Below are 19,761 nucleotides of genomic sequence, written 5' to 3'. Positions count from 1 at the left end.
TGGTAGGTTTCGGCGTGCTTCCCCGCCCACAGAGTGACGCACTTCCTGTGTTCCCGCTCGCGCCGCCTCCTTGGTGTTCCGGTATCCGTGCGGTAGGTGTGGAGTTACGGGGTTTCCCGCCGCTTTCAGTATTTACGGGAACAGGCTTCCTCTTGGCTCCCTCCGGCTGCGGCCCTGCGGGGGTGTTCCTGACGGAAGTCCCTGAGGAACAACTGCGTGCGGCCTGGGATATCTCTGTGCCACGGGTCGCACAGCGAGGAGAGAATCCTGACTCCTGCGCTGCTCTGAGCCTCAGTGTGTTTTTCCATTAGATGGGATCTTAGTAGTTCCAGGGAAAAATCAACTGCTCAGCGTCAGGAAAGCGCTGATTAAATGTTAGCCCTCACCGCTTCTTGGCCGGACGGCTGAGATCGAGTGTAAATGTTGGCCATCGACTTAACCCGGGGAGGCGGGTGAGGATTCACGGAGTTCGCAGTGGGAGTGAGCGCACGGCTTTGGGGAACCGGGGCTGCACCCCCGAGGAATGCTCCCAGCTGCTCTCAGCCAGCTCTGAGGCCGCAGCCGCCGCCCGAGTCCCCAGCTGGCAGCTTTGCCTGCTGCCGCGGTGGTCCTGGAGAAGCCCCGCACCTCTGCAGGCCGCATTTCTGGGGAAGGCAGGAGAGGGCATCGTTAGAAGCTGGAACCTGGCAGCAAGGTGGTCAAGCCCGAATCGCCATCCTCACCCTCAGTGTCTCAGATGGACGTCAGAGCACTCACGCTTGCTCTCTCTTTTTTTTTTTTTAAGATTTTTTTTTTTTTTTTGAAAGGCAGAGCTATAGAGAAAGATCTTCCATCCCCTGGTTCACTCCCCACATGGCCACAGCAGCCTGTGCTGGACCCATCGGAAGCCAGGAGCTTCTTCCGGGTCTCCCACATGGGTGCAAGGACCCCAGCACTTGGGCCATCGTCCCCTGCTTTCTCAGGTGCATTAGCAGGGAGCTGGATTGGAAGTGGAGGAGCCGGGACTCCAACAGGACTCCAGCTGGTGCCCATATGGGATGTCAGTGCCACAGGGGGCAGCTTTACCTGCTGCGCCACAGCGCTGGCCCCAAGTTTGCTCATCTTAATGCTGGGGTGATAAAAGCACCTTGTTGAGAGGGCTGTTATATTAAGTGAAGGTTAAAAGCAAACCACTTAGGGGCCGGCACTGTGGCATAGCAGGTAGAACATCCACCTGCAGTGCTGGAATCCCATATGGGCACCTGTTCATGTCCCAGCTGCTCCACTTCTGATCCAGCTCTCTGCTAAAGCAGTAGAAGATGGCCCAGGTCCTTGGGCCTCTGTACCCTCATGGGAGACTGAGAAGAAGCTCCTGGCTCCTGGCTTCAGATCGGCTCAGCTCCAGCCGTTGTGGCCACCTGAGGAATGAACCAACGGAAGGAAGACACCTCTCTCTCTCTCTCTCTCTTTCTCTGCCTCTCTGTAACTCCGCCTTTCAAATAAATAAATAAATCTTTTTTAAAAAAAAAAAAAAAAGCAAAGCACTTAGAAGCATGTTGGCACAGAGTAAGCCCTTGAAAGCATAAGATAGATTACTAATACAAGCTGCCTTGTGGACAAATAAAAGGACAGCCCTAAGGAAGAACTTCATTGTCTGGTTTGCCCTGCACTGTTTGGTTAAATTCCATTCATCAGTATTTAAAGGTGAGGCATTTCACAGAGCAGCCTGGATAGCCGATTGCTCTTGAAAAAGGGGGAAGTCCGGTGATAAGGGGCCAACGTGCACCTGACAGCACTTGTTTAGGACTTGGGCAAGACCATCCCCTTCTGTAATGAAGCAGGTGCATTCCTGGTGTGTACCGAGAGACAAGGCAAGGCCCAGGAACAGAAGCCAGGGCCAGCTAAGTGGAGCATAGTCAGAATTGTCAGTACTCTGCAGAGGCCTGAAAGATGTGCCAGTGATTTGGAATAATTTGATCTGTGTCCAGTTCAAGCTTCCACAAACACTGTGCCTCCGTGGCATTTACCGGGTGAACCAAGCCACTTGCTGCAGCCTGGCTTGGTATGGAGACCGGCTGAGAGCCTCAGTCACTCACCCTGGACAGCTGACTCCAATGAGGCCAAAGCCCGCAGTTGGACCCAAGCCAGCCGTCTCTGTACCTCATTTGTATTTTCTGCCCGTCCCTGCGTCTGAGCAACCGCAGCCCCAGAATCCTCCGAACCTGGTCCATTTCAGAGGGTGGTGAATGAAAGCCAATTAAGACCTTTAAACTTTTTTTTTTTTTTTTTACTATTGTCTTTGGCCATGGCCAGTGAAAGCAGTGTCACCAGATGGCACTCCCAAGGAGGCTGAGGAAGGAAAGCTGGGGAAATGGAGAGGGAGTGTGGGTGACTGTTCTCAGGAAACACAGTTGTGGCAACCTAGACTTGAGGACCAGAGCAGAGGGAACAATCGATCAATTAAACCCACAGAAAAGAGAGGGTTACTCTTGCCCTAGGCTGGAAGTAAGACACTTCTGAAAAGAGGAAAAAAAAATAGGTCAGCAAAGGCTCCCTGCTAATGCTTTCTGTTTTTGCCATCAAATAGCAAACTATCATTCTGCTACATAAAGGGGCTGAAGAGATGCTAGGGGATTTCAAGAAAGCAGTTGGAAGGTTTGGGACATGCACCATATTTCACAAGCAACATTCCGCTAAGGCTGAGACCACCTGTGTGCAGAGCTGACAGGTATCTGATCCGGGGGCAGATGTCTGGCCTAGCACTTTGGATGCTAACGTCCCCTATCGGAGTGCCTGGGTTCGAGTCCCACCTATGCTTTCCAGTCCAGCTTCCTGCCAACGTGCACCTTGGGAGGTAGCCGAAGACTGTCACCCACGTGGGAGCCCCAGATTGAGTTCCAGGCCTGACTGTTGCATGCATTAGGGCAGTGGTCCAGCAGATGTCAGAGCTCTGTCATTCTGTCCCTCTGTTTCTCTGTCTTTTTGAATAAATAATTTTTAAAATACTTTTTTCATGTAGAATTGTGTCATTTTAAGAAAGTATCTTCCCCCCAATCTTTTTTTTTTTTTAATATTTATTTATTTTATTTGAGAGGCAGAGTTACAGAATGAGAGAGAAAGGTCTTCCGTCTGCTGGTTCACTCCCCAAATGGTTGCAATGGCCAGAGCTGGGCCAGCCTGGAGCCAGGAGCTGCTTCTGTGTCTCCCACACAGGTGCAGGAGCTCAAGCACTTGGGCCATCTGCTGTTTTCCCAGGCGCATCAGCAAGGAGCTGGATCAGAAGATGGGACTCAAACTGGCACCCAAATGGGACGCTGGTGCTGCCCACTACACCACAGTGGGGGCCCCTCCCTCAATCTCTTAGGCCCAGCCCAGAGGGCTCAGAACAGCTGCTTGGTTGGGATTCGTCGTGGTATGGGCTGGGGTTGGAGGTATGCAGCAGATTGTCAAAGGCAGAGCTGCTGGAGGATGCTACTTTGAAGGGGTTCCCGACAGTCTGGGCAGGCAGAACCAGGAAGAAGGGAGAGTGCTGACAAATCAGAATAGCAGAGTCTCGCAGCCCGAGGTCTCAGGGAGGTGGGTCCACTTGAGCAGGAAGAAGTAAGAGGCGAGGGCCGGAGTTCATGATGTGGGAGTGGCCCCTGACAGGGTGACTGGACCCCCAAAGACCGCTCGCTGTGTGATGAGTTCATTGAGTAAGCCCTGGGATGGGTCAGACCTTGGACCACCTGCTCCTGGACTGCTGGGAGAAATTCTCTGTTCACCCTAGAATGCCTGATAGTGACACAGACATAAATTTGTAGGACACCACGGGGTGGCCGAGGCCTTGACTAGAGAAGTAGCTTGGAGCCAGATCATATGCCAAGGTCGTTGGTCATCTACCAGAGGACCAGAGAAGCTGACAGAGGAGACGGAACATGATCAAGTTTGTATTTTGCAAAAAACATCTTCGGCACATCTGTTCTTTTCCAACATGCTTGGAACGTTTACAGAAATTGGCTAGGTGTTAGGCCACAAAGAAACCTGCAGTAAATTCCAGAGAATCTATAGACCACATTCAGGAACCGCAGCACAGTAAAATTAAAAATTCGCAACACAAAGGGAGCCCAAGGAAACTCGTACAACAGACAGAGCACACCTTAAAGTAGTGACTTCAGTTGCTTCTGAGGAAGCAGCCAGGAAGTTAGACTGCTTTTTTGTTTTTTACCGTTTATATCTATAACTTAGGAAAGAGAAACTTTTTTTTTAAATGTTCAAGCATAAATTTGAGTTTTATTTTTTAGGCAAGGTGATGATACAGGTTTGTGTGTACAGTTATTCACTTTATTAATGTTTATACCTTTTAATGTGTCAAAAGATGTTATCATATATTCTTAGAAGAAAAAGAAAAGAAACATACATTTGGAAACTGAAAAACACAGATTAAAAAGAAAACCAATCTGGAAATTACACAATATTTAGAAATGAACAGCAAAGAAATTCAGAACAAAGCTCAGGAGATCCAGCTAAACACTAAAGGGGACTTTACAGCATGAAGTGGACTCATTAACAAAACAAAAAACTTTAAGGAACTAATTGTTCAATTTTGGAGGTCAAAAAAATAACACCAAAAAAGCAGAAGGAAAGAAAGAATAATACAAAAGCAGAAATGAGTAAAATGGAAAACAAAATAAAATGTAGTTGACTATAAAAAACAAAGCTTACAGGTGCTGGCATTGTGGCACCGTGGATCAGGCTAGCACTGGTGATGGTGACGTCCCACATTGGAGTGCTAGCTCCAGTCCCAGCTACTCTGCTTCCAATCCAGCTTCCCTCCTTCCCTCTGCACTAGTCTGCCTTGCAAATAAATAAACATTTATGAAAGCAACAAACTTCTGCTTAAACACACAAACATAAACTGTTACAAAAAGCAAAGAGGACATACCAGATAAATATTTTAGAAAGCCCAAGAGTATTTTATAAACCACTTTATGCCAATACTTTTGAAAAATCACTTTAGAAAGATGATTTTTGACAACATTACAATCTACAAAACTTGGATGCAGAAGTAGAATAATCATTAGCGGGATTGAAATATATAGAGGAGCTGCTTCAGTTCCCCAGAGGCCCAGGCCAAGATGGTTCTGCTGGAGCGATCCACCCGAAAAACAGCAACAACAAAAACGCTATTACACAAACTGTAGCAGACTATGAACATAGTAGCAGAAGCTGCCCAACATGTCTGATGAAGTTAATCCAGCCTTGATACCAAGGAGAAAACAGAAGATTTAAATAGCAAGCCCTTTGATATTACAAATGCATATGCAAAAATGGAGTCAAGATTCAAAAGAATCTTCTAGAAATAGATACTCAGATGGAAAAAAAATGGTGAAAGATGTTCAACCTTACTATTAGCAGGAAAAAAAAAAAAGTGCCAACATCTGCCCCATAAAAATGACAGAGTGCTGCCAAGGGTGAGGAGCAACCCACACTGTTCAGGGTGGGGTTGTAAATGTTACAGCCTCTCTGGAGGGCAATTTGGTATTAGCAGAATTGAAAAGACTCATGTAGCAATTCTGCTTCTAGGGCCTTAACTGGAGAAACGCTCCCTTGTCTGCTGGAGGAGGTTTGGTGCAGCCATGTTGGGTGAACCATCCTAAACAGCCATTCATAATGCAACGAATGAGCAAAATCTTCATTGTTCATACTTTAGGGTGTACAATGTGGTCAGTCCTATAGCAATCAAAGGAATGCATTAACTCACAAAGTATCTACATGGAAGAATAATTTTTTTTCTTTTTTTATTTTCATTTATTTTTTTACAGGCAGACAGTGAGAGAAAGAGAGAGACAGAGAGAAAGGTCTTCCTTCCGTTGGTTCACTCCCCAAATGGCCACTACGGGCGGCGCGCTCCAAGGATCCGAAGCCAGGAGCCAGGTGTTTCTCCTGGTCTCCCATGCGGGTACAGGGCCCACGCACTTGGGCCATCCTCCACTGCCTTCCTGGGCCACAGCAGAGAGCTGGCTTGGAAGAGGAGCAACTGGGACAGAATTCGGTGCCCCAACCAGGACTAGAACCTGGAGTGCCGGCACCGCAGGCGGAGGATTAGCCAAGTGAGCCGTGGCGCTGGCCAATTTTTTTTATTTTTGAGAGATTTATTTGAAAAGTAGAGTGACAGAGAGAGAGAGAGAGAGAGATCTTCCATCTGCTGGTTTACACCCTAAATGGCTCCAGCAGAAGTCTGGACCAGGAAGCTAGGAGACTGGAACTCCGTCCAGGTCTCCCACATGGGTGCAGGGGCCCAAGCACTTGTGTTGACATCAGCTGCTTTCCCATGGGCATTAGTAGGGAGCAGGATCAGCCAGAACTTAAATGGGCACTTCTGTGGGATGCTAGCGTTCCAAGCATCAGCTTAACCTGCCGCTCCACAATGCCGGCCCCACATACAGATAAATCTTGAAGGCATAAAGGGGAGTGGGAAAATTAAGCAAGACACAAAAATGACAAGACCACAGGATTGCCGCTGGTGCAAAGTAGCCGACAGTCTCCACTGGATCAATATATACATATGGATTATAGTCACGTATTGGAAAGGTTGTTGCAACACTCAGAGCAGAGGCCCTTAGGAAAGGGGCAGGGAGATTGGGGTGGCAGTGGTGTATCGTGATATGAAGTTTATCTGATTTAGCTCTCTTTTGACATTACATGAAAATGCATTCGTGGAGTTGTGTAATTTTTCAAATATTGACAATGCCAAAGCATAGCAGTGGTTCCTGTTGGATGGTGGGAAAATGGATGCTTGCCAGGGTTTATGGTTTCTTTTTATTTTTACTTTCCTGTATATTTTCTAAATTTATACTAGGAGAAGGGAGAATATGTAAAAAAGAATGAAAAGCATACTTTAAAAAAGTGTTTAAGTGCATGACACTAAGGAGAGCCTAGCATGGAAAGGGAGAGACTGGAGACCAGACTTTGCTGTGGTCCCAGGTCTACCCCTCTTCACAACAGGCCCTGCTACGGGCATCACTGTATTCTCGTGACTTTGCATTCATGCAATGTGAAGTTTGACCCCATGGAGGGGATGGGTGCGAACTGGGAGATTTGTATTCATGAGTCATCTTGGTCAAAAGACAAAACGCACATCGAATTGAGTTGACAGATCTTAACAGAGTTGAAAGATCTTTGACTCATGGTTCTAGAATCAAGCATCCCTCTGAAACAGAACAGGCTCAAGGAAGGCTGGAGCTCTGGCATGGCCAGCAACGCTGATAGACACAAAACGGAAGGGAGGTGTGGAGATGGCTGGCTTGTCGCCGGGGGTTTGGCCTCAGTGAAGTGAGACTCAGCCGCCTGCTGCAGGAGCCTGCTTCTCCATTAGGCTTTCAGCCGGTCTCTATTCCAAGCCAGGTTCACCCTGTAAGGGCTCGAGGGCAGAGCTATCCTCTGACTTTACTATCTTAGTTGGGTGGGGACAGCCCCAAAAGTCAGAATTCCTAAGTTTCAAGCCAGCAGAAGTCTCAGACGCTGGCTTGGAAAATGTGCACATTGCTAGGGGCAGCACAGATTTTCCCAGCTTTGTGCAAGGCCATTTGGCTGCACCTGTCAAGACACCAGATGTGTTCTATGTCTCAGTGATGCCACCTCTGGGGATCTCTGTGGGTAATAAGAGATGCACACAAAAGCGGATGTACAAGGAAGGGCATCACAACCCAAGTCACACAGGGCAAACATGGAAGCGAATGTCCCCAAATGGGCCAGGCGTTGTGGCGCAGCAGGTCCAGGCTGTGCCGCTTCCAATGCAGCTTCCTGCTAATGCATCCTGGAAGGTAGCTGGTGACACCCAAGTAATGGGGTTTGGGGTTCCTATCACCCTGGATGTACCAGTGGATGGGAGATTCTCTCCCCCCACCAACTCTGTCTCTGTCTCTCTCTCTCTCTTCCTCTCCGTTACTTTGCCTTTCAAATGAATGAATTCATTCAAATGAATGAATAACTAAGCTTTTTTTTTTTTAATAAGTTTATCTGGCTCCAGTTTCCAACTCCAGCTTCCTGCTTATGGCACCCTGAGAGGCAGCAGGTGCTCACCGGAGTACTTGAGTCCCTGCCACTCACGTTTCCACCGCCTAGCTCCTGGCTTCCACCTGGCCCAGCCCCAGCTGTTGGAAACATTTCGGGGAGTGAAACAGTGGGTGAGTGGGTAGAAGAGCTCTCTTTTTTTCTCGATGGTTCTCTGCCTCTCAAATAAAATGAAAATACATAAAAAATTTAAAAGGTGTTTATTTTGGTGCAAATAGTTTGAAACCTGTGTATAAATTTTTTCATAATGTGCCTTTGCCATGAACTTTTTAAGTTCTCTCCTATATACAAGTATAGATAGATAGATGACAGATAGATGATTGATGATCAAGAGATGATAGATAGTAGAGATGATAGATAGATAGATAGATAGATAGATAGATAGATAGATAGATAGATATAGATAGAGGCACATAAAATGGGGATATAGTTACAGCTGTATTTATCCAGCATCGTTTGAGGATTATATATAAGTGAATTTTCCATGTAACTAAGTTCTCTCCTTGAGAACTAATATTTTTTAAAGATTTATTTATTATTTATTTGAGAGGCAGAGTTACAGATAGAGAGAGAGGGAGAGAGAAGAGAGAGAGATGTCTTTCATCCACTGATTCACTCCCAAAATGGCTGCAATGGCTGAAGTTGGGCCAATCTGAAGCCAGGAGCCAGAAGCTTCCTCCAGGTGTCCTCTGTGGGTGCAGGGGCCCAAGCACTTGGGCCATCTTCCACTGTCTTCCCAGGCCACTAGCAGAGAGCTGGATGGGAAGAGGAGCAGCCGGGACTCGCACCAGTGCCCATACGGAATGCCAGCACCACAGGTGGAGGCCTGACCTACTACGCCACAGCGCCAGCCTCAAGAACTAACATTTTTTTAAAAAAGATTTTCCCTGGTTTTTGTTAGAAGGGTCTTCAGAAAGTTCAAGGGAAAGGTATATATTGAAAAACTGAAGCCAATGTAGCTGGTAAAGCTGCCTCCTGCAGTGCCAATATCCTATATGGGCTCCGGTTCGAGTCCTGGCTGCTCCACTTCCAATCCAGCTCCCTGCTAATGGCCTGGGGAACAGTGAAATATGGCCCAAATCCTTGGGCCCCTGCACCCACGTGAGAAACTTAGATGAAGCTCCTGGCTCCTGGCTTCAGCCTGGCCCAAGCCTGGTCATTGTGGCCATCTGATGAGTAAATCAGTGGATGGAAGATCGCTCTCTGTGTAACTTTGACTTTCAAATAAATAAACCTTTTAAAAAGGAAAAAATGCTGACCTAGATTTCAATGTTTTTGCACCAAAATAAACTTGCCCTGTAATGGCATTTTTCCACAGATGTTTTAAAGTCCCTTCCTATCAGCAATTTTGAGTGATGCCTGATCTACCTTAAGCACTCCGTGTCTTTTCTTGGTGAGCAGAGCGGTGTCCCTGCGGATAAGTCGGACACCTAGGGCTTCTGTTTTTGCAAGGAAGATTACTAAGAGCTCTTCATTCTAGGATCTGCTGCTCCCATCTCTCTCCCTCTGTCAGGCTGTCCCCATATGCTCACCTTCTTTAACAACCCGAGCAAACACGTGGCCAGTCTTGTTAGAAAAGCAGCCCAGAAGAAAGCCAGTGCCCAGGAGAGCACACACTCTCCTCATTCCACCTGCTTCTCATGTCTGAGACGCCTGTTTTGCCTGCACCTGTGCTCTGAACCCTTTTCCAGAAATCAGTGAAATTACCAGAGACGTGATTTCCAGAGAAGATGCAAGCAAAGAGCGATTTGCTCACTGACTTAAAGAAAATCGACCAAAATCTAGATTCTGGGCAGGGCAATCAAAACCCCAAATCAAGCCTTTGAGGCGTTGAGTTGTGGTGGTGATTCTTATCACACTTCCTCTTCTAGGTCTGCTGGGGGCAGGGTGGGAGTGGGACGGCCAGCACAGGCGCCTGGGAGTATGAGACCCCCAGTAAGCTGAGCCAGAGGCCCCAGCTGCTTTAACAAGATCCCCAGGGAAAGTGAAAGTATGAGAAACCCTGCTCTATAGCTCGCTGAAATCCAGTCCCGTACCCCACATCCCATGCTCTTCAAGCTTATTCCAACAAAAACACTCCATTTTCTTTTCTCTCGTTGAGAGAAGATTATAAACCAATTCCTCTTTACATGTGTTTATTTTTTAATTGTTATTTATTTACTCATTTATTTATTTAAAAGAGAGAGATCTTATCTACTGGTTCACCCCACCAAATGTCCACAACAGCTGGGGCCAGGAGCCCAGAACTCTATCCAGATCCCCCATGTGAGTGGAAGGGCCCACCTGAGCACTTGAGCCATCTTCCACTGCCTTCCCAGGCACATTAACAGGAAGCTAGGTTGGAAGTGGAGCAGCTGGGGCTCAAAACAGGCACTTCAATGTCCATGTAGGCATCCCAAGCAGTAGTGTAACCCATTGTGCCACAACACCTGTCCCTGTGTGTGTTTCTTTGAAAATGGATAAAAGCAGGGACGGCATCCCATATGGGCCCCGGTTCAAATCCCAGCTGCTCCACTTCCCCTCCAGCTCCCTGCTGACACACCTGGGAAAGCAGCAGAAGATGGCCCAAGTGCTTGGGAGACCCAGAAGAAGCTCCTGGCCCAGCCCTAGCTGTTGTGCACGTTTGGTGGGGTGCACCAGCAAATGGAAGATCTTTCTCTCTGTCTCTCCTCTCCCTAGAACTCTGACTTTCAAATAAAATAAATAAATCTTTTTTTAAATGGATAAAAACAAGGAACTTCCTCCTCTATGGTTCTTTTTCATTGGATCAGAGCTTCCTGAGATCTTTTTTTAATTTTATTTTTTTTCTGATTACCACTTTTCCTTTTGTCCATAAGACATTAGAGACAGATTAGGACTGGGAATGGTTGTGGAAGTGAAGAAGGAGAAACCCTACATGCTGTATCATGTATACATAAAGAGCTCCATGAATATTGTTGTTGGGATGTTTCAAAACTTTTTACCCTTTGCCATTTAAGAACATTTCGGGGGGCCAGCGCTGTGGCGTAGTGGGTAAAGCTGATGCCTGCAGTACCAGCATCCCATATGGGTGCCGGTTCTAGTCCCGGCTGCTCCACTTCTGATCCCGCTCTCTGCTATGACCTGGGGAAGCAGTACAAGATTGCCCAAGTCCTTGGGCCCCTGCACCCATGTGGGAGACCTGGAAGAAGCTCCTGGCTCCTGGCTTCAGATCGGTACAGCTTCGACCGTTGTGGCCATCTGGAGAGTGAACCAGCCAATGGAAACCCCCCCTCCCACCTCTGCCTCTGCCTCTCTGTAACTCCATCTTTCAAATAAATAAATATTTTTTTAAAAAAAGAGAACATTTTGGACACTACAATGATCAATTATAGTATGATGGAATATATATTATTGTATAGTCACCCTTATCATCAAAAAGAGATGTAATCTTAATTTTTAATCCCTTTTCATTAGAAACTCCCTTGAAAATGGATTAGACAACCACAGTTGAAAAGAAAGTATCTAGTTGACTCATGAGGTTTTTCACTTTCATTCTGTTTTCACGTTCACAAATATTTATCAAGAGCCTTGTAAGTGGACAGCCGTGCAGCCAGATGCGAAGAGGAATTGCACTCACTGCGGTGCGCAGGCTGCTGTCAGCTGAGAAGTGAATGCAGGATAGGTGCGTGGTGCGAGTGACGAGGGGAAAACTGCTAACTGCTGGCTCCGTTCCTCGGCTCCATGGTTTTCAGCGTGGGAAACGGGCTCTGGGTCATTTCAGCCGAAAGAGTGTATTGGACAAGTATTGGGTAGACGTTAGCCGGGATAGGCTAGGTCATGCTGTTGTCACAAATGTCCCCAAGCGGTTATTTCTAGGTCACGGGACAGATCTCTTGTGGGGACAGCAACAGGCTGTGCCCTGCACTCACTCAGGAACCCCAGGTGATGGAGCCTCCCCCGTCCTGTCGCCGTAGCATCCAAGGCACAAAACCTCAGCGGTGCCCAGGCCAGGGTCTGCCCAGGTGTGTTTAACTGCCTCTGCCCTCTCTCCCTTAACATGGTTGACCAGGACTGGTCACGTGGCCTGCCCCACCTGCCCAGGGCTTGGGAAATGTCCGGGAACAGATAGAATCCTTGGTGAACATTCCCATTCCTGCTGCAGGGATGGCCCAGAGGACTCAAAGGAAAAGCTGGTCACGGATCAGAGAAGCTTGGGAGACCAGGCCAGCAAGCGGTGGACGAAGATCTAGGCAGGATGTGATCTGTCCTTAATTCTCTGTCGTCCTTCTGAAGATTTGCTCTGTAAAGAGGAAGAAAGAGAGAGCACAAGCTCACAGCTTATTGGCCCACTCAGGTTATATGTCCCACCCTGGTCAGAGGTAAGTGGACAACTTGATTGGCAGTTCACTAAAAAGAGGGAGGCATAGTTTATTGAGAAAATTGATGTGCTGTCCCAGTGAGAAAAGGAGAGTGAAGGCATGGTGGGCACAAACACACTGTTGCCCCAGAGCTGGCCAAAAAACCCCAAATTCAGAGTTGACATAATTGAGAAAATTCTATAGCAGAGGAGGCATCGAGATGAGCCTTGAATGGAGGGAAACAGTTAAGGAGGAGGAAAGCTAACCCAGGCAGAGACGCAGCAGGCACAGTATGGCTACAAGAGCAGCAGCCATGTGCAAGGCTGAGAAGGCAGCCGAGTTCGTGTGGGAGACGTGATTGATTGGCAACTATTTTTCTCTCCAGCTGGTCTTTGCTCCACATGGCGTCAGCTCAGGGGACGCAAGTGGGCGGGAGCCGGTTGGAACGGCTCTGGCTATGTCACACGTTGGAGCCTAGCTCCCCTGTTGGCTGGGAAGTCTCAGTTCTGGTCCAGGAGGCGTCCCTTTGTGGTGAGCATGGTGGCTTCAGAGTAGTTGGGTTTCTTGTACAAACCAGAGTGTAAAACCAGAATCTTCCAGATCCACCTAGGGCCCTTAAGGGTGATGGTACAGGGAAACTAAGTTGGGAGCCAGCTGTCACATGCCGGCCTAGAAGACCTGGAGCTTGTCGGACGTCAACAGGTGACTCTGAAGTGTCAACTTGACCAGATGAAGGAAATCCTTGGCAAAGCACTGCTCTTGGTGTGCCTGTGTCTCCCACCTCAGTGGTCAGTGGTCGGGGCCTCGCTTCTTGAGCCAACACCTGCTGTCCTCCCAGGGTGCACACTAGCAGGCAGCTGGAATCCAAGGCCGACACAAGCCCAGGCACTCCCGGATGCGATGCGGGTATCCAACCCCAGGCCCCTCACTGCTGCACTGCACCTCCACCCCACCCTTATATTTAACTCCTGTTTTCCACAGACTGCTTGAACTGCCCTGGTCCACTCAGTTATCATTAGAAGTTGCTCCTGGGAAGAGAGACTGGGCAGGGGCAGTCTCTCGCGGTGTATGTCCCTGCATGGGTATACAAAGTTCTGATGGGGTTCAATCATCCAGGAAGGGAGATGTGGGCTTGCAGATGAACAAGGCAAGCAGGAGAGTCTGAACGGGACTAGAAGAGAACGTGGCGGACGCTTACACGTGGAGAGCAGGCCGAGAAGTAGGAGGAAACGGTGAGTGAGGAGAGTGAGCAGTGAGGACGGGGGCGGCAGTGGTGTCGCGGTGAAGACACTGCTTAGGATGCTCAGACTCCATACCTGGGTCCAAGTCCCAGCTCTGACCCCGATTCCAGCTTCCTGGGAGGCAGCGAGGGATAGCTTCCTGCCAGCCACGTGAGAGACCCAGACTCACTCTCTCTCTCCCCTTGCAAGTAAAATGAATAAACAGAAATTGAACAACAGGGCCGGCGAAGTGGCCCAGAGGGTAAAACCACCGCCTGCAGTGCTAGTGTCCCATATGGGTGCTGGCTGGTTCATGTCCCGGCTGCTCCACTTCTGATCCAGCCCCCTGCTAATGGCCTGGGAAAGCAGAGGAACTTGGGCCCCTGCCATCTACATGGGAGACCTGGAAGAAGCTCCTGGCCCCTGGCTTCAGACCGACCCAGATCCATCCTTACAGTCATTTGGGGAGTGCACCAATGGATGGGAGATTTCTCTCTCTCTCTCTCCCTCTCGCTCTCCCTCTCTCTCTCCACCTCCCTCCCTCTCTCTCTGTAACTACCTTTCAAACAAATAAATAATTCTTTTTTAACAACAAAAATTATTTTTAAACAACCACCACCCAATTAAAAAAAAAAAAAACCAGAGTGATAAAAGAGAAGAGATTAAATGGGAACTTGAAAACGAAGGCCTTTGTGGGAGGCTGGCTTTTGGCCTAGTGATTGAGACACGTATGTCCCACATCAGAGGGCCTGTGTTGGTTCCTGACTGTGGCTGCTGACTCCAGCTTCCTGCTAATGCAGACCATGGGAGGCGGGGGTCAGGGCTCAAACAGGTGGATTCCAGCCACCCACATGGGAGACCTGGATTGAGTTCCCTTGTGTGACCCAGCAAATGGAATCTCTCCCTCCCTCCCTCCTCTCCTTCTCCTCCTTCTTCTTTTCTCTCTCTCTCTCTCTCTCTCTGAAATAAGAAGGAGGAGGAGGCAGCGGTGGCTGCTGGGGACCCTGGAAAGCATGGCGTGAGTAGAACGGCCCAGGAAGGGAGGAGACTGGAAGGCCCGAATCGGACTTGGGTGCAAAATCAGACGCGTGGTGATAGAGAGAATCACAGTGCCTTGACATACGGGCCAAGAAATGATGTGTCTCGGCAACAGGAGAGGGCCAGATCCTGACGACGCACTTGAACACCAGCCCCTCGCCTGCCCCAGGCTTCCCATCTGCAGCCCAGGAAGTGTGGCACTGCATAAGCCCCACGCGAGCCGCGCTCCGTCATCCCCACGACATCCTGCACCACCATGGCACCGGCAGCCGTTGTGGTCAAAACCTGTGCTGCAGTTGTCTTTCCCACGAATTTTTTTTTTTTTCCCTAGCCACAAAGTTAACAAGAAACAAGCGAAGCGTAGCTCGGGCCCACCTGCGCTCAGCACCGCACAAGCCGAGTCCCAGGCACAAGACAGTGAACAACGCGCCAAAACTGAGTTAGCCGGGAAGGTGAGGCAAGGTGAGAAGCCATGGCATGGTTTCTTGGCCGGCACAGGGCAGACTGAAGCCGATGACACTACCTAGGTTATGGGGCGGTGGGAGAGTTTCAGACCAAATGAACAAGGCAGGCGCTAAGACCCAACAGGAACACAGGCCGGGGATCTGGGACCCTTCACTGGGGAAGGATTCGCCTCTCCCTGCCTCCTTTCTCTTCCTCTTCCTCTGTGTTCACCCTCTTTTCTCTCGATAGATGCTGAACTGCCCATGGGACGGAGCACAGACCAGGGGACCCAGCAGTGTCGCCCACCTGTGACCTTCTCGGGCAGCTGGCTCTCGTGCTAATGTGAGTCTGGGACAGAGAGTTGGAGGTGGGGTGTGGGGGGCCACTCATCACAAGACCCCTTTCCTGGGCCTCAGTAGGCCAGCATTTTTGTCTTGCCACCGTCTTTCAATACTTACTGACTAATTTCCATGGTAAGGTACCTACTAGAATATTTTCAGCTAATACCAGAATACTCAACTAAAAGTGGCCTTCGTGGTAAGGATGATTTCAGAGCTAATTTAACAGTGTTCCAAGACATGAGTTTCCTGAGTTGGGGCGGGAACTCAGCACTGTCGTAAAAACCCTTTCCCTGAGATCTTCGTCATGTTGACGCCAGCCCCCACGGGCACAATGTGGCTGCCACAGCTCTGCATCTCCTCCGTCCCTGACAATGTCCAAACTTTCCCAGAAGGCTCCTGCACACTTCCATTGAAATCCCATTGCTCAAGACTGGGTCACATGTGCTTGTCCCAGCTCCAACTGAGGCTGGGGAGGTGAACGCTTTGCATTTGCTATCTCTATAATGGGAAAAGGGGGAGCTGGAATGTGAACACACATCCTCAGTGATAACAGGGGAAAGTCGGGATGGCAGCCTACATGAATCCTGCCATACACACGTGGCAGGCACTATTCCAAGGGACTACCCCCTTGGCTCACTTCATCCCAAAGATGCTTCCACAGAGTTAGCATTACTGCTGTCCCATTTTTCAGGAAAAGAAACCAAGGCTCTGAGAGATCTGGAAAACTTGTCCCTGGTCTCATGGTCAGGAAACCCCTTCTCAGTCTTCCGGAGGCCAAGGGCAGTGAGACTGCTCTCTCTTTTTTTTTTTTTTAAAGATAGATAGATTTATTTATTTATTTATTTATTTATTACACAGAGAGAGGTCTTCCATTTGTTGGTTCACTCCCCAATTGGCCGCAACAGCAGGAGCTGCACCAATCTGAAGCCAGGAGCTTCTTCCGGGTCTCCCACCCAGGTGCAGGGGCTCAAGCATTTGGGCCATCTTCTACTGCTCTCCCAGGCCATAGCAGAGAGCTGGATCAGAAGTGGAATGGACAGGACTTGAACCGGCGTCCTTACAGGATGCCAGCACCACAGGTGGTAGCTTTACCCGTTGTGCCACAGCACCGGCCCCGGCGCTCTTGACCTCAGACTCACAGTCTGGAGGAAGGCCCAGGCTGGGAAATAAATCAGTGCACATTTCGAAGTGAGCACAGATGGAGGCGAAAAAGGGTGTTGGAGAGAAAACATCTGGCCCGGCAGCCTTCACCCCTGCCCTAGGCGAGCCGGGCCAAAGCCGCTTCCAGGAAGATCTCGAAGAAAGAGCTGGGGGAGGAAGGGGTGGGCAGACGCAGGGGCCTGGGGCAGGGGGCGCAGAGGGAAGACTGCGTGACTGTGCATTGGGCACAGTCTCCGTGACCCCGGAGCCCTCCCCCAGCGTCTGCCCTGCCCACGAGGCCCCCACCTCCCAGCCCCATGTCTCACCCTGCTGCCCACCTTCCAGCCGGCCGCAGGGACTCATTTGTTAAGATCTGGGCCGTGAGGCCTTGACAGCAGACGGTTTTATTTGGAATGGTACGTTTGGGGCGGGGCGGGGGGAGACTTGGAGCTGCACATGTGGATGGGTGGAAAGGCAGAAAAGGCATCGCTGTGCCTGTCCACGGGAGAAGGGCTCCAGGGAAGGCTCCACAGAGGAGGTGTGGTGCAGCGGGGTGCCAAAGGTTGAATAGGAGTTCACCAGGGGGCCACGGGAGAGAAAAGGCCCCTGCAAAGGCAGAGAGGAGCTGCTCAGAGCTGCGAGTGTTGGGAGCACCAGGTGAAGGGCACAGAGGTCAGGACGAATGCAGGGAGACGCTGGGTTTTCACCTTGAACTTCAAGACCTTGGGCGGGAAGAACCGGCTATGACAAAGGCGAAGAGGGTCTGAACAGACGCTTTCCATACCCGCACTTTTAAACAGCAAGGGTTTCCTTATCCATGAGCCCTTTGAAATGGGCTGGGGGCTGGCGCTGTGGCGCAGCGGGTTAAGCCACCACCTGGGACACCAGCATCCCATATGGATGCAGGTTTGAGTCCTGGCTGCTCCACATCCGATCTAGCTCCCTGCTAATGCACCTGGAAAAGCAGCAGAGGATGGCCCAAGTGCTTGGGTCCCTGCACCCACATGGGAGACCCAAATGAAGTCCCTGACTCCTGGCTTTGGCCTGGCTCAGCCCTGGCTTTGTGGCCATCTGGGGAGTGAACCAAAGCATGGAAGATCTCTCTGTGTCTCTCTCGCTCATCTGTGACTCTGACTTTCAAATAAATAAATCGAGAGAGAGAGTGAGAAGGAAAGAAAGAGAGAGAGAGAGAGAGAAGAAAGAAAGAAAGAAAGAAAGAAAGAAAGAAAGAAAGAAAGAAAGAAAGAAAGAAAGAAAGAAAGAAAGAAAGAGAAAATGACCTGGAACTCTAACATAGCAATCAGCACATGGATAAATCTTTTTCTGGCCATAATTAACTTGGGTGCAGAAAATGCCTCCTGATTTTGCTAAAAAAATTAAATTTTTTAGAAGCTGGGTTTATATGAATTTTTAAAAATTTATTTTCTATTTATTTGAAAGGCAAAGAGACAGAAACAGAGAGATGTTGCCCATTGGCTGATTCACTCTTCCAATGCCCACAACAGACAGGACTGGGCCAGACTGGGGTCAGGAGCCAGGAACTCCATCCTGGTCTCCCACGCGGGTGGCAGGAACCCGAGTACTTGAGCCAGCGCCCGCCCGCTGCCTCCCGGGGTGTGCACATCAGCAGGAAGCTGGGATCGGAAGTGGAGTCAGGCTTCCCAAGCACTCAGATACGGGGTCGCGGCCTTCCCAAGCCACACTCCTGCCCCAGGAGCTCACTGAAGACTGACCCTGCGCCCCTGAGACAAAGCTGGTGGGGCATTGAATCTGCCGCTCTTTTTGGGGGTCTCCTCACCTAGAGTCACATGGAGACCCTGGATCTGATCTAGCCCAGAGCTTTGAGGAGAGCCCTGCGGTGACTTCCAGAATGCCCACCACCTCCTGCCGCTTCCCTTCCTTGGAGAGGCTCCCTGTGCTGGGGCGCAGGTTCCCCAGGTACCCCAGGTCATTTCCCTCTCGAGCCCTCCCTGGGCAGACAGATCCTGGCTGCCCCCGACCCGCACCCTGGCCCCTCCCACTGCCCCTGGGCCCAGAGTGGGGACATGGCCCAGCACCGTCCGTGCTCTGAGAGGCCCCAGCCTCCCCAGGCTCTCCCAGGTGGAGTTCAGATGCCTTCGCCTGGTCTAAAGCAGCGTTTCTCACCGCCCATTGGTAGCTTTATGAAAGCCATTTCTTGGGGCGTGATCTGCAATGCTTTTTACCTTGTTCATTATTTATTATTATCTAAGATTTTAAAAAGAGATTTATTTATTTAAAAGGCAGTGTTACAGAGTGACAGGAGAGAGAGCGATAGAGAGAGATCTTCCATCCACTCCCCAAATGCCTACAACGGCTAGGCTGGGCCAGGCCGAAGCCAGGAGCCCAGAACTCCACTATGCTTCCCACATCTCCCTCTGCTTTCCCAGGCACATGAGCAGGGAGCTGGCCGATCAGAAGTGGAGCAGAGTCGAGACTCGAACTGGTGGTGCTCACATGGGACGCCAACCTTGCAGGCAGTGGCTTAACCCACCAGCCCCTGTCATCTAAGAATGAAAGGTGAAATGACTCATCGTGTTCCGTGTGTTTGTTTGTTTGGGACACGTATGCATTTATTTATTTTATCAGCCGCCCAACATCTTTTTGATCTTTCATCCCAAGCATCTGATTATGAGCAAGTTCAAACCTTCTGAAAAGTTGAAAGAAACTGTACAGTGACTCGCCATATTCTCACCATCTAGGTTTACCATTAGCATGTATTTTTTTATTTTACTTTTTTTTTTAGGACAACGCACAATTTACGTACAGTAAGACTGACCCTTCGAGCGTGTAGTTCCGTGGGTTTGGCAAGCATAGCTGAAAAGCCACCAGGCCAATCACGACACAGAACAACTCGCTCAATCCAGAAGCTTCTTCCACGCCCTTTGCAGGTGACCCTGTTTCCCACACCTGACCCTTGGCACGCTCTGCCCCACTTTCCGTCGCTATGGTTTATCATGTAAATAAAATCACACAGGACATAGCAGCCTGAGTCTGGCTGAGCTCCCCGCATGGGGTTGTGTGCATGCAGTGGGAGAGCCCGCCCTTCTTTGTCCATTCACCAGCAAGGGGCATCCGGGGCATTTCCATTAATTTGCAAAAGAAAACAAAATATTTCAAAGTGGTTTTAGGGTTCGGGGTTGTGACACAGCAGATGGAGCCAGCATCCCAAGTCAGAGTGCCGGTTCAAGTCCTGGCTGCTCCACT

At 49.7% G+C, this 19,761-nt stretch overlaps 1 long non-coding RNA gene across 2 annotated transcripts; it reads left to right on the top strand.

The window, feature by feature from the left end:
- Positions 1 to 37: 37 nt before the first annotated feature.
- Positions 38 to 19,540, top strand: LOC103348593 (uncharacterized). Of its 2 annotated transcripts, XR_007920154.2 has the most exons (6): positions 38 to 92; positions 12,158 to 12,374; positions 14,943 to 15,073; positions 15,305 to 15,397; positions 18,945 to 19,074; positions 19,301 to 19,540. It is a non-coding gene; the product is annotated as an uncharacterized lncRNA (long non-coding RNA). The 2 variants fall into 2 exon arrangements; XR_516938.4 differs by lacking the exon at positions 18,945 to 19,074.
- Positions 19,541 to 19,761: the final 221 nt, after the last annotated feature.

This window comes from Oryctolagus cuniculus, chromosome 19 (genome assembly GCF_964237555.1).
Source record: "Oryctolagus cuniculus chromosome 19, mOryCun1.1, whole genome shotgun sequence".
Taxonomy (NCBI): domain Eukaryota; kingdom Metazoa; phylum Chordata; class Mammalia; order Lagomorpha; family Leporidae; genus Oryctolagus; species Oryctolagus cuniculus.
The sequence above is the reverse complement of the archived record's forward strand: the minus strand, read 5'-3'. Positions and strand labels throughout refer to the sequence as shown.